This window comes from Meriones unguiculatus, chromosome 2 (assembly GCF_030254825.1).
Source record: "Meriones unguiculatus strain TT.TT164.6M chromosome 2, Bangor_MerUng_6.1, whole genome shotgun sequence".
Lineage (NCBI taxonomy): Eukaryota > Metazoa > Chordata > Mammalia > Rodentia > Muridae > Meriones > Meriones unguiculatus.
The window spans coordinates 32,226,308-32,240,068 of NC_083350.1; the positions used below are offsets into that span (position 1 = coordinate 32,226,308).

The window sequence follows — 13,761 nt, forward strand, 5'->3', positions numbered from 1 at the left end:
GACTGCCAAGGATGCACAGAAAAACCCTGTCTGAAAAGAACAAAGATGAAAACAAACAAACAAACAAACAAAAAGTGTCTATTAAAAACACCAACAGAAGCAGGGCTCAGTGGCACAGGCCTGTGATCCCAGCACTCGGGGAGGCAGAGGCAGGCAGATCTCTGTGAGTCTGAGGCCAGGCCTGGTCTGCAAAGTGAGTCCAGGACAGCCAGGCTACACTGAGAAAATAAGTGAAAATAAAAGGGCTGCCTCGACCTGATGGCACTAATCAATACTAAACCTTCAGAAAAAGGTGAAATAGTCCGAGTGAGCTGGCACTGCCTTTAATCCCAGCATTTGAGAGGCAAATGTCTTAGTCTCTGTGAGTTCAAGGTCAACCTGGTCTAGAGTGAGTTCTCCACATACATAGTCACACAACTACACATAAATTAAAAAAAAAACAAACTTTAAAGTTGAAACTTGAAAATCTTGATGAACTTTTATCTCTGTTTTTAATATTGCAATGACTCTAGAGAAAACCTTTTGTTACAAACTGGAAAATCAGACCCTATCACTACTGAAGAACTATTAGAGGCAATGCAATGGTTGCTGGGAAACACTGAATCAGTTTCTCTTCAAAGTAGCCTTTTCTTCCTTTTAATAATTTATTTATTTTTAGATTGTTGATTGATGTTTTGCGTGCCTGTATGTCTGCGTGAGGGTGTCAGATTCCCTGAAACTAGAATTGCAGACAGTTGTGAGCTGCCATGTAGGTGCTAAGAATTGAACCCGTGTCCTCTGGAAGAGCATCCAGTGATCATACCACCAAGCCATCTCTCCAGCCCCAAGGGAGACGGTTTCTTTAGTAGTGTAGTCACTGGTAAATTGCCCATGCCCAACAACGTTCATGCAAGTTACCTTAATTAGATTCGTTGGTCCTTAAAAAATAAAAATAAACATTTAAAAAATAGTAGGGGGACTTGTCGGGTAGAAGGGGCTCAGATTGGGGAGGGGACAAGAAAGGGTAATGGGGGATGAATAGGACCAAAACACATTATATGCCTGTATAAGATTGTCAAAGAATAATTTTCTCAAAATGTTAAAAAAAAAAAAAAAAGAAAACGTTCTTCAAATTGCATCATTATTTTTGTTTGTTAAAAATGAACATTTTCACTCTTTCTGGTCTTGGTTCCAAGATGACCAGAAGAAGAAGAAGAAGAAGAAGAAGAAGAAACAACAGTCGCAAAAAAGGCCATGGCCATGTGCAGCCAATTTGCCGCAGGAACTTCGCCCCATAAGTGCTCAGTGACAAGGCCATTAAGACCAAGGACCATTAAGAAGTTTGTCATCCAAAACACTGTAGAGGCCGCTCCTGTCAGGGACACATCTGAAGCAAGTGTCTTAGATGCTCACGTGCTTCCCAAGGGCTGTGACAAGCTGCATTACGGCGTGAGCTGTGGTGGTCAGGAATCCATCTCGTGAAGTCCGGAAGGACTGAACCTCCCCTCCCCCATGATTTAGGCCAGCCGGTACTGCATCACGACCTCCACCAAAGCCCATGTAAAGACAAAAGGCTTTGGTGACAGAAGGACAGAGGGGAAAAAATACTCTGGACAAATAAAATGCAAGTTATAACTTTTTTTTTTAAAAAAGTACATTTATTTTAAAATCTTTGATAATTTCATATGTGTGTACGGTGTATCTTGGTCATACCCATTACCCACTTCACCCCCCATCTCCCCTTACCTTCCCAACATAGTCCCTATCATCCTCCAGCTACTGGCCCATATATGCATAGTATGTAGTATTATCCACTGGGATGTGGAGAAAATATTGCTGCAGGATATTTGGTCCCATTGTGAACCCCAAAATTGTGAGCTATAAAACACTGTTTCTTGTTTGGTGTGGTTGAGCCCTGTCACACACCTTTAATCCAAAAACTTTCTGTTTGTTGTAAACAGGTAATTTTGGTGTGGTTCACCCAGTCCTAGCACACACCTTTAATCCAAGAGCTTTCTGTACACAGTATTTAATAAAGTTAACCCTGGGTCAAGAAGTGGTGCAAGAAACCAGCTGACAGGGATTGAAGAGAAGGAGGCACTTGGAGTTGAGGAGTATTTAAGAGAGTGTGGAGAAGAAGAAAGGGCTTTTTGAGCATTGACTCTTTGGGGCTTTAGCTCTCTAGTTCTCTTTAGTTCCTTGGCTCTTTTTTTTTTGCAAGCCTTAGGCCTTGGCTTTTGGGCCTTTTCCTCCATGGCTGTCAGCTGAGCTAGTGAGTCTTTTGGTTTTGGTTTTTGTTTTTTTCCATCTGGACCTGACATGAGTAGAAAGGTCAGCTGAGTGCTTTCTGTGCCTTTCTGAGCTAGCAGATTTTCACCCCAGCATCTGGCTCCTGAGTCTTTAGTGGTAAAATAAAACGGTTGGGATTTTTATTTTTTTCTTACAACAACTACCGTTGGCTTCCTCCCCCAAAGAAAAATGACTCTCCCTCCCTCAGCAGCCATCAGCTGCCATTAGCGTCTCAGTAGGGATAGGGCATAGGAAACCCCTCTTTCCTCCATTAGGCTAGGTCTTTCCTTCCTTCTCCCTTTCCTTTATTTTTCTTTCTCAAATAATGATTTTGAAAAATTTTTTTGGAAAATATTCTTCTCTCATCCACTAGATACATCCTGACCATAGTTTACCCTTCCTCCTCTCCTCCCGGCTACTGCTAACCTCCCTTCTTCCCTAGATCCACACCACACTTGGAGTTTGCTCATTTAGAAATCAAATTGCATTGTAAGTGATGCAACAGAGCCCCCTTCTGGTCCAGCTGAGGAACTATGAGCACAAGGACAAACGTCAGGTAAAGAAAACAGAACAAGTATGGTTGAGAGTGAAACAGTCTCAGAGGAATTGAGACTGTATCTCAAAAGACCAAAATCATAATCATCACCAGTGACATCTCTATCACAACCATAGGTACTAACATTGGGACCATTTTGGTATTCTGGCTTCTAGCATTGTTTTTAATCATATAATTATTATTCACACACCACCCCCTCAACACACACACCAAAACCAACCAACCAGACAATCAAAAACCACAGGAAGACTGACCTGTGTTCCAGTGTTCTGGGACATACAATGTCCTACATCCTTTGCAGATTACACAGATTGATCCCCTCTTGCTGCAGGCCAAACAGTGGGGAGAGGTGCACGCAAAGCAACTTTAATTCCAGCCACTGCTCACCATCTCTGCACACTCCCTACCCCTGTAGACTATGCCTGTGTAGCCTGTAGCCAGCCCACAAGGCCCCTCAGACAGACAGAAATTAGTACTGGCTAAGTACAATCACCAGCCATCTCTGTAAAGGAGAGCTATGCCCACTGCCTGTTTGGACCACGGATGTCCCAGGGATTGCACAATGAATGGGAAGGAGCCACCTAGGCTAAGGTTGAGCGTGCATTAGGCCCTATTGGGAGAGAATTCTGAGATACTTCAAACTAACCCATAATGGAAGAGGGAAACCCTGAAAGGAGTCGAGAATGAAATTGGGCAAGGAGCAGCCTGCAAGAGAACACTCACTGAAAAGTCACTCGATAGTCACAGAGGTTTAAGGAAAATCAGGTGGGCTGGGGTTTAATCACTCTTGTACAGTTATGTCTAACATATCAGAGAAAACAATTCAATGGACAAAGATCTGTTTTGGCTTATGACAGTTACCCATGCCCTTCAGCAGAGCATCATGGCAGCAAAGAGGTGTGGAGGAACCAGAAAAAGAAGAAAGGAGTGGGGCAAAAACAAAACTTTCAAAGTCACACCCCCAGGTGACTTGCTTCCTCCAAGTAGGTTCCTCCTCCTAAAGTTTTCAGAACTTCCCAAAAGAGCTCCATCAGCTGAGATCAGGGTTCTAGCATTCCCCTGTTGAGGGCATTTCAGATTCAAACTGTGACAGACAGAAAACTTGATGTCATAGAATCGCTGTCTAAGAGTCAGACTTCACAGAGGGTGAAGCTCTCAGAGGGTTCTGTTTACTACATGTGTACAGCTAGAAGAACTGATAAAGAAAAGTTTGAACCAGGTGTGGTGATGCAGGCCTTTAATCCCAGTACTCGAGAGGGAGAGGCAGGCAGATCTTTGTGAGTTCAAGGCCAGCCCGGTCTACACAGTGAAATCGTGCCTCAGAAAAATAAAAGTTGGGGTTGAGGGCATAGGCCAGTGGTTGAGCTTGAGCTCAGCATGGGTGAAACTGAGTTTGATCTCCACATGGAGGAAGAAAGGGAAAGAAAGCTCTTTGTAGCTCATAGTTTGAAGGCTCAAAGTAAGAAAGGGTAGACCCATTGGTTCAGCTCATAGTAAGTGCTTTATGATCTGAGCATGGCCAACAGTGAGATCACATCCAAAGACAGGCCTACCATGAGGAAGGCCCTGGAGCTGGTCCCTGATAGTGAAAGCAAGAGCGTTAGCAACAAACCAGGAAACTGGGGTGATTCAAAGTTCCTTACCCTCATAAGAACCAACCCAGGTTAGTTCTCCAAATGCTGCCTTAATCTCTTCTGAGGATACACACCCAACTACCCAAGGCTCCCATCATGCTTCATCACGTAACACTGACACTGGAAAACCAACCTTCTATACAAACACATGAACCCTTGTGCAGATTAGAGGACCCAAATCACAGTAGGTTAGAGCCACCAGCTGTGAGCAGTGTATTCTGAGGGCTCTGCCCGTGTCCTCTCCTCATTTTGACTCAAGATGTTTTTTCTATCTAGTCCCAGAAATATGGGAAGAGCCCAACTCAGATCAGGTCCCAGACTCAAGGTGTCCTTTCATGGAGGTCTTGGGCTCCTTAAGATGCGTAGCCCCATTCCTCATTCCTGTAAACTCGCCTGGGCTTCCGTTATTCCTCAGATTTTAAACTCTAGTTGAGAGCATAAATATAAAGATGATCCCCTGAAGTTGACACAAAGACCTCGCTTTCCCCGTTTTCAGATGAACATGGTCAGTGGCAGAGAAAGTGCTGGACTGGTTCTCAGCAGGGCGGGAAGTGTTGCTCTTGAAAAAAGGGTTCCTTGGTTCGGATCTATTTTAGAGGCAAGGTAGAATTAAGTGAATGTACATGGAAATCTACCTATCCTAAATAGCTTTTAGACACTCAGGGCTACTAACCCCTCGTTCCTTAGATATGTAATTTATCTAAATGTGTAGACTATCCAGGAGCTATAGAAAATAAGTCCTCGGTGGGGAACTGCAGTTCTTAGGTTTTGGATTGATTGTGGGACAGGATGACAGTTATGACGACTGTGATGTTACACAGAAATGTCTGTGCTCTCCCACAAGGTCACTTTAGGAAATAACAAACTTACGAGCCACATTGGTTTCATCAGCTGTAGCCTGTCAAAAAGTCCCAGCTTCCCTTGATAGCACTGGTGGCAAACAGAGGTTCTTTTACTCCTGTCCTAACAGCTAAGGTTAACTCTAGGTCACACAGTAGAAACTACTCCGCAAATCTCTCTCCCTTTATTCTCCAACCCCGTGTATGGGTACGTGTGTGTGTGTGTGTGTGTGTGTGTGTGTGTGTGTGTGTGTGTGCCCCAGCACTCAAAAGCATGTGCACACGAACACGTGAGTTCATGTTCTCGGGCACATGTGTGTTATGGAATGATTACAAAGACTTAGAGAGGCTCAGCAGAGTGCCAAAGAGGCCTAACTGGGGCAAGCACAAAGCTGCTGAGGATGCCAAAGGGATCTCCGGGGTGGGGGTGGGGAATCACCAGCACCGCTGAAGGTCAGCTGGAGGCACAGCTGGAGAGTTGAGGGGGCAGGGTCAGAGGTGAGCAGAGCCTGAGAGACAAGTTAACAAAAGTGGAATGCTGGGCTGTGGAGGTGGTAGAGATGAAGGGCGGGACCAGCACCAGAGAGATGGATGAAGGGGTCAATGTCGGGTCCGGATGGGCAAATGGAATGGCCAGTAGTCTAAGCAGGCCACATCTGTAGGGAGGAACAAGCCTGCCTGTCTCTCGATGCACACACCAGGCGGTCATAAAACAGGCCTTTAGCGTCACGTCCTTAGATGTTCTCCTCCCTGTGGAGCACGGGTGAGACTGTTGTACCCTTTCCTTAGCCTGGTGTTCTTCCTATAATTTAAACACAACCATGTGCCCCTATGGTCCCAATTAACTTCCTCAGGTGGTGTTCTTACTTTTAGCTGTAAGGGAGGCACTGAGAGTTTCGTCTGATAACCTATGTCTTTTGAGAAGGACACTTATCCCCCATGTAAGCTAACTCCACTCAAACTTTTTAATATTTTTAGAAAGCTTACAGAGTAGGTTTCCATGTGGCTTTTTCTAGCATCCTTCTTTAGTGTTAATTATCCCTCTCACCCTTTCCTCCACCCTCTTCTCTCATATCCCTTTCTTCTTAAGCTTCCTCTATTCATGATTCCTCATTTGCCCACCTGTAAGATCTAATTGTACAATCTTTTCTCCCTTAAGATCTCTCTCTCTCTCCACACACACACACACTTTCTCTTTATTGCTTCCTAGCTTCTATAGATACTCCAAGTCAAGATTCAAAGCTAGGACATAGATAAGAGAGAACACAAGTATTTATCTTTCTTGGGTCTGGGTTATTCAACTCAGTATAATTTTTCTTTCAAGTTTCACGAATTTACCTGAAAATACTCAATCTTTTTTTTCCCTTTCTTTCTTGCTTCTTCCTCTTTCTTTCTTTCTTTCTTTCTTTCTTTCTTTCTTTCTTTCCTTTTTTTCTTTTCTTCCCTTTTCTGAGACAAGTTTTCTCTGTGTAGCCTTGGCTGTCCTGGAATTTGCTCTGTAGACCAGGCTGGCCTCAAACTCAGAGGCACTTACCTCTGCCTCCTGAGCCCTGGGATTTAAAGACATGGGCTACCGCCACCCTGCTCTTTTTAGATTTCTAACTAAAAGAAAAAAAAATATGGTTTGGTTTGGTTTAGTTTTGGACAGTCTCACTGTGCAGCTCTGGGTAGCCTGGAATGTCTTGTGTAGACCAAGGTGGCCTCTGCCTTCTCAGTGCTGAGATTAAAGGTGTGTGCTACCATGCCTGGCTGTTTTGTTTTTTGTTTTTCATTTTCAATTTTTTAATTACATGTACCTGTATGTGTGTTTATGCCATGAGTGCAGTACTCACTGAGATGGATTACTAGGGAGTGAGGAATTGGTTAGTTAGAGTCATTAAGCCACTGCAGACAGAAGAGAGGCAACTGAGTGGTGGGCACCTCAACCCTAGAGAAAGATGGCATGTGGAGGTATGTAGAGATATCAGAGCCTACTGGTCAGAGGAAGGAGTCTCTTACAGCTCTCTGTGGATGGGGAAAGTCTTATAGAAAGTGGCTCTCTCAAAGGCAATAGTCAGGTAAGTGGGTAGGGAACAGGATGTGTGGCTTTGATGTAAATTCCCTTTCCAGGTGGGATCATGGCACTGTGAGCTAAAGGGCTCACAGTGTCTTGGTAATTGCCTCTCAGTATCCAAAAAAAGGCGGGGGGGCTGGACAGATGGACAGACAGACACTATGACCTGAGCAGAGGCCAGGTGCTAACACCATGGTCTTACAATCCCTTGGAACTAAAGTGACAGGCACTTGTGGACCACTTGACAAGGGTATTGGGGGAGGGGGCTGGAGAAATGTCTCAGTGGTTAAGAGCACTGGCTGTTTTTCCAGTGGTCCTGAGTTCAACGGGATTCAATATTCTCTTCTGGCATGTAGGAGATGTATATGGAACTGGGTGTGAGCCTGATGGGACAGTAGCGAACACCCTTGATCACTGAGTCCTTTCTTCATCCCAGTTTCAGTTTTCTATGCAGCTGAAAAAAGTTCCATTGAGTGTACATACTTTATTTTCCTTATTTATTCTTCAGTTGAGTTCTCCCTCACCTTTATTCAGATTTTGGTACTTATAAAATGATGAATAAGACATTTCTGGCATTCCTTCTAATCCTTCTGACTGAGTTTTATGTTTTGCAGAGAAGATGGGTTTAAAAGGCTTTACTATTCCACAAATTACCTTTTTAAAAGCAGACTGTCAAGATGGCCCAGAGGTTAAGAGCACCTACTTATCTTGCGGAGGCTCTCAGCTCTTGTCAGGTGCCCCTAAGCTCCAGTGCCAGGGAAATCCAATACCTCTAAACTCCAAGGACACCTGCACTCATATGTAAGTACACACACACATACACAAAATTTAAACATAATAAATATAAATCTTTAAACACATAAGGTTATATGGTGCTCATGAACTCAAAACAGCTGCATGTGTAGGCCAGCACAAGCCTGAGCCAGTGAACACTGGGTCACAAATAGGGAAGAACTCAGGGGGCCCAGCTCTAGCCCAAAGAGCTATTTGCAGTGGAATGCTGCTGGGGGAGAGGAAGTCATTGTCTTCAGTGCGGTAGCCTCGGGAAGTTACTCATGTTCCATGGGTAGCTTCACAACTATGCCCGTGAAAATGTCCCCGGTTAAACCCCATGAGTCACAAGGTGAAACAAAACTGAAGCAAGAAATCATGAAAGCGGTATGGGACTTGGAAAGAGAAAGGGAAAGAGTATTGGTGTAATGGAAAGAAGAGACAGGAATTGGGGGTGGGGATAAGTGTATCAGAAAGTATCACGTGTGGAGCCATCAAAGAAGCTTTCTTCTATCTTGTTGCCTGTGGAAGTCTGCTGGGAACACACTTCTAGAAAGCAAATATGTCTGGAAGGAATGTAGCTAGGCCTCATTGCTGACTACAAGTGAGGTCTCTGGAACCAAAGAGATCTCAGGGCTTTTCTTAAAGTGGAAGGCATTTATGGCTGAGATAAAAATGAGTTAGTTATAGTTAGGTAAGGGATGTGCTTATGTTTGTAAAGCAAAAAAAAAAAAACAAAAACAAAACAAACAAACAAAAAACCCACACGGTGTCTCCTGGTAGCAAACCAAACAAATCCAGAATAATGTGGGGAAAGGCAACTCAGGCCCATGGAAACAGTGGCATAGGTAGTGTCAAATTCCAAAGCAACCTTTCTTTGATGGCTACTGGACATGGAATAGGTGTGACATTGTATGCCTCGCAGATTTAAGCTAATAAAAAGTAAATAAATATAAGCAGATTTGTGCTCCTGTTCTAGAAAAAAAAGAAAGTGTTAAAGAGTAACAATAAAGTTTTTTAAGTTGAGAAGAGCATAGGGCTAGAATTCTGCTTCTGTGGGGATGACGTAAGCCTTTTGTTAGTTCACAGGTCAATGTATTATGCCCAAGTTTGGCGGACCACAAAGACCACTAAGGAGCCGATTCCGATGCAAACACAGTAGGGTCTTTTTATTACAAGCTCGAGCTCAGGCCCACAGTCACTGAGCGGTTCTGGAGTGTAAAGCCCCAACCTCAGGGGAGGAGGGTTTTTATTTAGGGCTACAGCAAGGTTAGGAAATTCCAGATAGGCAGTTTTATGATTGATTGACATTTAGCAAATATCGGGCAGAAATTGTTTTCCCGGAGGACCAAGCCAAACCCTAATTGTTTTACTCATCCTATTGTAAAGAACACCAGGATAAATTCCAGGTCTTCACTGATTAGCCATTGCTAGGGATGATGGTTAAATAATACTGGGTTTTCTCCAGGCTATTCTTTGGGTAGGGAATTCCATTGTCTTCTTCCTGGAATTGGTGACCTATGGCCTAGTTCCTGGGACTGGTGACTTTTGGGGTGGGAGCAGGGTCAGGCCTGTTTCTCTCAGATGCACTAGCCCACTCCTAGCTTGCTTAGCCACCTGTGATGTCAACATTGGTGGCCTCTCCCAGGGGCCCAGGATGAAGGGACACCTGCCTCTTACCTCTCTCTTCTCTCTCTCTTCTCTTGCACTCTCTCTGCCTCTGTTTCTCTCCTGCTCCCAACCATGTCTGTCTCTTTCTTTCTCTTTCTCTCCACCTCCATCCAACGAGATGATAGGTTGGTGGGAGGGCACTCGCCATCTCAGGGCTGGGCACCCGCCTCTTTATATGGGGTCTATGAGAAGAAGTCAGAGCCTTTCCTTGGCCTGGTGTTTGCTAAGTCGTGGGCATGGTTTCCCTAATATGATTTTAGTGCATCCTTGTGCACTTGCGGTTTCAATTCACCCTCAATGTGTGGGTAGTGTTTCTACGTCCACTTCACGGTCTGGCATGGATGGTCCCAGACAAAAGGTGTTGATCGCATGTCTGCCCAAATGCACAGCCACCCCTCCCTCCTCAAAATGCTTGTAAGGTAGAGTTTCATATAATATCTGCTGTGTGGATGGCATCATTTTTATATAAATACTAACACCTTTCCTCACTACTAGGGAAAATTTAAAAGAGAAACCATGTGACCTTGGGGGATACAGAGCAAATGAAGAAAGTTTTATTTAAAGAAATAAACTCTTCCAAGGCTCAGAAGGTATTTGAACGAGAGCCCACTCCTTTCTTCATCCTTCCCAGCTTATTGTGATGGAAGCTTCTAGACAGGTGCAGGTAAGGATCCAAGGCCTCCCTTGCCCAGCCCTCATCAAATGTTTATGTCGAGATAAAGCTGGCCCCCACCCTGAGTTACTCCTAATGTGGAAAACTGTGGTTTTTCACATGGCACTTTGCTCTAAGAAACTCCACCTTATAAGCATGTCCAGCTACAGCATATTTTCTAAAACAATTGTTCTCAGAAAACTTATGAAACATAAAAAAATGGGAAAGAACACTTTATACATTAGAAAAAAAATGGTAATAGAAATGGTCAGACATGAGCTCTGTCAGGTAACATCTTCCTAGAATTCGTTGTAAATCTATTAGAATACTGATAATGAGTTCTAACCAGGATATCTACTAAGATGCTTTTTTAAAAAGGGGTAAAGGCAGGAGGTGGTTGTGCACCCTTTAAATCCCAGCATTTGGGAGGCAAAGGCAGGTGGATCTCTGAGTTAAAAGTTAGCTTGCTTTACGGATTGAGTACCAGGACATCTAGAGCTCAAAACACCAAGAAGGAGAGAGAGGGAGGGGGGTAGGGAGAGAGAGAAAGAGAAAGAGTGAGCAAGCATGCACACAAGAGGACAGAGGACAATTGTGGGGATGAATTTCTAGGAAAAGTAATAAAACTCAAGTGACATGAAGGGATGAAAGTGGACTAATGAGAGGAAGATTTAAACGGGATGGGGGATGGGAGGTCATAGTAGAGGGGAGAGTATATAGGGAGGAATAACTAACATGAAAGACCTTTAAAACCCTTTTAAAATGCTATATGGAAACCCACCATAGAAGCTTCCTAACATATATAAATACACACAGAAAAGGAATTTAAATGGAGGTACTCTATAATGCAGAAATCCCTTCTGCCAAACACCATAGGCTCTTGAATAACAAACCCAGTTCTAAGTATAGGAGACCTCTTTTGTTGTCCAGCAAGGTCCCATAGACATCTCCTCCTAATATTACAGGCTATTGTCTTTGCTCTCTGATACCCTCCAGAACTTGATGGTAAAACCTTATCGCCGGAGACACCACATACTTGAATCACAGGACACGGAGGAACTGAGGTTGTGCTGAAGCTTCATCCCAGCTGGCTAGCTTTTCATAGTGCTGGGAGGTTCTATGCATGCCACCAAAGAAGAAAAGTAAGCAACAGTCTTACCTAGTTACAAACGCTCAAAGATATGCCCATGGTTGCAACCGTGAGATGAATGCTAGGGGAGCCCCCAACCACTGCCCTTTTAAGTTTTTATCTTTATGTCCATAGATCAGTGCATCTCACAGTCTTCACCAGAGAAGCTTATCTTTAATACAGAGATGTAGGCACTACTTTTTTTTTTTATTCTAATCATTTGACTTTTTTTTTTGCGTTTCTTTTTATTATTATTATTTTTTTTTATCAGTTACATTTTATTAACTCTGTATCCCAGCCGTGTTCTGATCCCTCATTCCCTCCCAGTCCCTCCCTCCCTCCCTCATCTCCACCATGCCCCTTTCCAAATCCACTGATGGGGGGACCTCCTCCCCATTCATCTGATCCTGTTTTATCAGGTATCTTCAGGACTGGCTGCAAAGCCCTCCTCTGTGGCCTAACAGGACTGCTCCTCCCTTCGGGGGTGGGGAGACCAAAGAGCCAGTCATTGAGTTCCTGTTAGAAATAGTCCTTGTTCCCCTCACTTTGGGAAACCAATTGATTACTGAGCTACCACAGGCTACATCTGAGTGGAGGTTCTAGGTTATATCCATACATGGTCCTTGGTTGAATGTCAGTCTCAGAAAAGACCCTGTGCCCAGATATATTTGGTCCTTGTGGAGCTCCTATCCTTTCCCCATCAGACTAACTCCCCTTCTTTCTTATGATTCCCTGTACTCTGCCAAAGGTTTGGTCATGAGTTTTTGCTTTGAAAACACTGCTAGTTAGAGTCTTTCAGATACGCTCAGTAGACTCCTGTCATACGTTCAATGCACATCCCATCTGTCTTTCTAAACGAGGATTGATCATCTTACCCCATGTCCGCTCAATTGATTATCTTTTTTTAGGTGTATAGATTTCATTATGTTTATCATATCTTATAGGTCTATATAATATGCACTACTTTTTAATTCTAGTTTATTTGGAGTTCCTTAATGCCTTTACCTCCCTTCCAGCCCCTTGACCTTAAGGTAGGAAAGAAAGGTTAGAAGGGACAGGAGACATAGGCCTCTTTTAGACCTAGTTGCAGCTCACTTGGGTCTTCAGTTTCAGAGAATGAATACCCATCTCAGTTGTCAGGATATCTAGCAGTCCCGAAACAGCAAACAGCAATCCAGCAGAACTAACAAGCAGCCTTCTTCCTCCTCTGTCTCCTCAAAGCATTCTTCCTCTCTTTCTGGGCTCTGGTATTTATACCCTCTCAGAGTCCTCACAATTAAACTAATTGCACCTTGCAAATTACATGTCCCTCTCTGAGCCGCATGAGGCTGTTATCAGCTGTGAACCAACTAAAAGCATCACCATATTCCAACTTGTGATTAAAACAAAAACCTGCCTACATAACTGAGTTTTTTTTTTAATTTTTAAAAAGATTTACTTATTTGTTTAATGTATATGCATGCTCTATTTGTATGTACACCTGCATGCCAGAAGAGGGCAGTGGATCCCAGAATAGATGATTGTGAGCCACCATGTAGCTTCAGGAATTGAACTCAGGACCTCCAGAAGAGCAGACCATGCTCTTAACTGCTGAGGCATCTCTCCAGCCCCCCATAACTGAGTTTTTAAAGAAACCAAAACTTTGACTACGCAGGGACCCACTGGTCAATACAGACAATCTATAGCTCAGATCTAAACAGGACATCCATATCATAACTCCTATACCACAGTAGAAGAGGGGGTGGAAAGATTTTAAGAGCAAGAAAATGTCTGGAGCAAAACAGTATTTGCAGGACAAGGCAGCTCAGTTCCATCCATGAACTTGGAGTGGCTGGGATTGCATGCACAAGACAGTAGGGCTGCACCCATCTGTTTCTATTTATCTACCTGGAATGAAATCCACCATGAAAGCAGTCTCCTTCCTTCTCCCACTTCACCTTAGATAACCTCAGAACTGACGACCTTTCTAACTCTTTTAAGATCTGTAAATTGACTTGTAATCTTGTAATCTTGTAATCGTTAGACAAATCTAAGTTGTAGGCAAAATGCAAAGAACTTAAAATACCAGAACTGAGAGAGGTCAAGAGGTTGAACATCTTTATCATTTTATCCTTTTCAGTGGCAACGGGTTTCAAACCCAGAGCCTCTGGTACATCAGGCAAGCCTACCGCTATGGAACAACAACAAG

At 43.7% G+C, this 13,761-nt stretch overlaps 1 pseudogene; it reads left to right on the forward strand.

The window, feature by feature from the left end:
• Positions 1–1,175: 1,175 nt before the first annotated feature.
• Positions 1,176–1,543, forward strand: LOC110562128 (small ribosomal subunit protein eS26-like; annotated as a pseudogene).
• Positions 1,544–13,761: the final 12,218 nt, after the last annotated feature.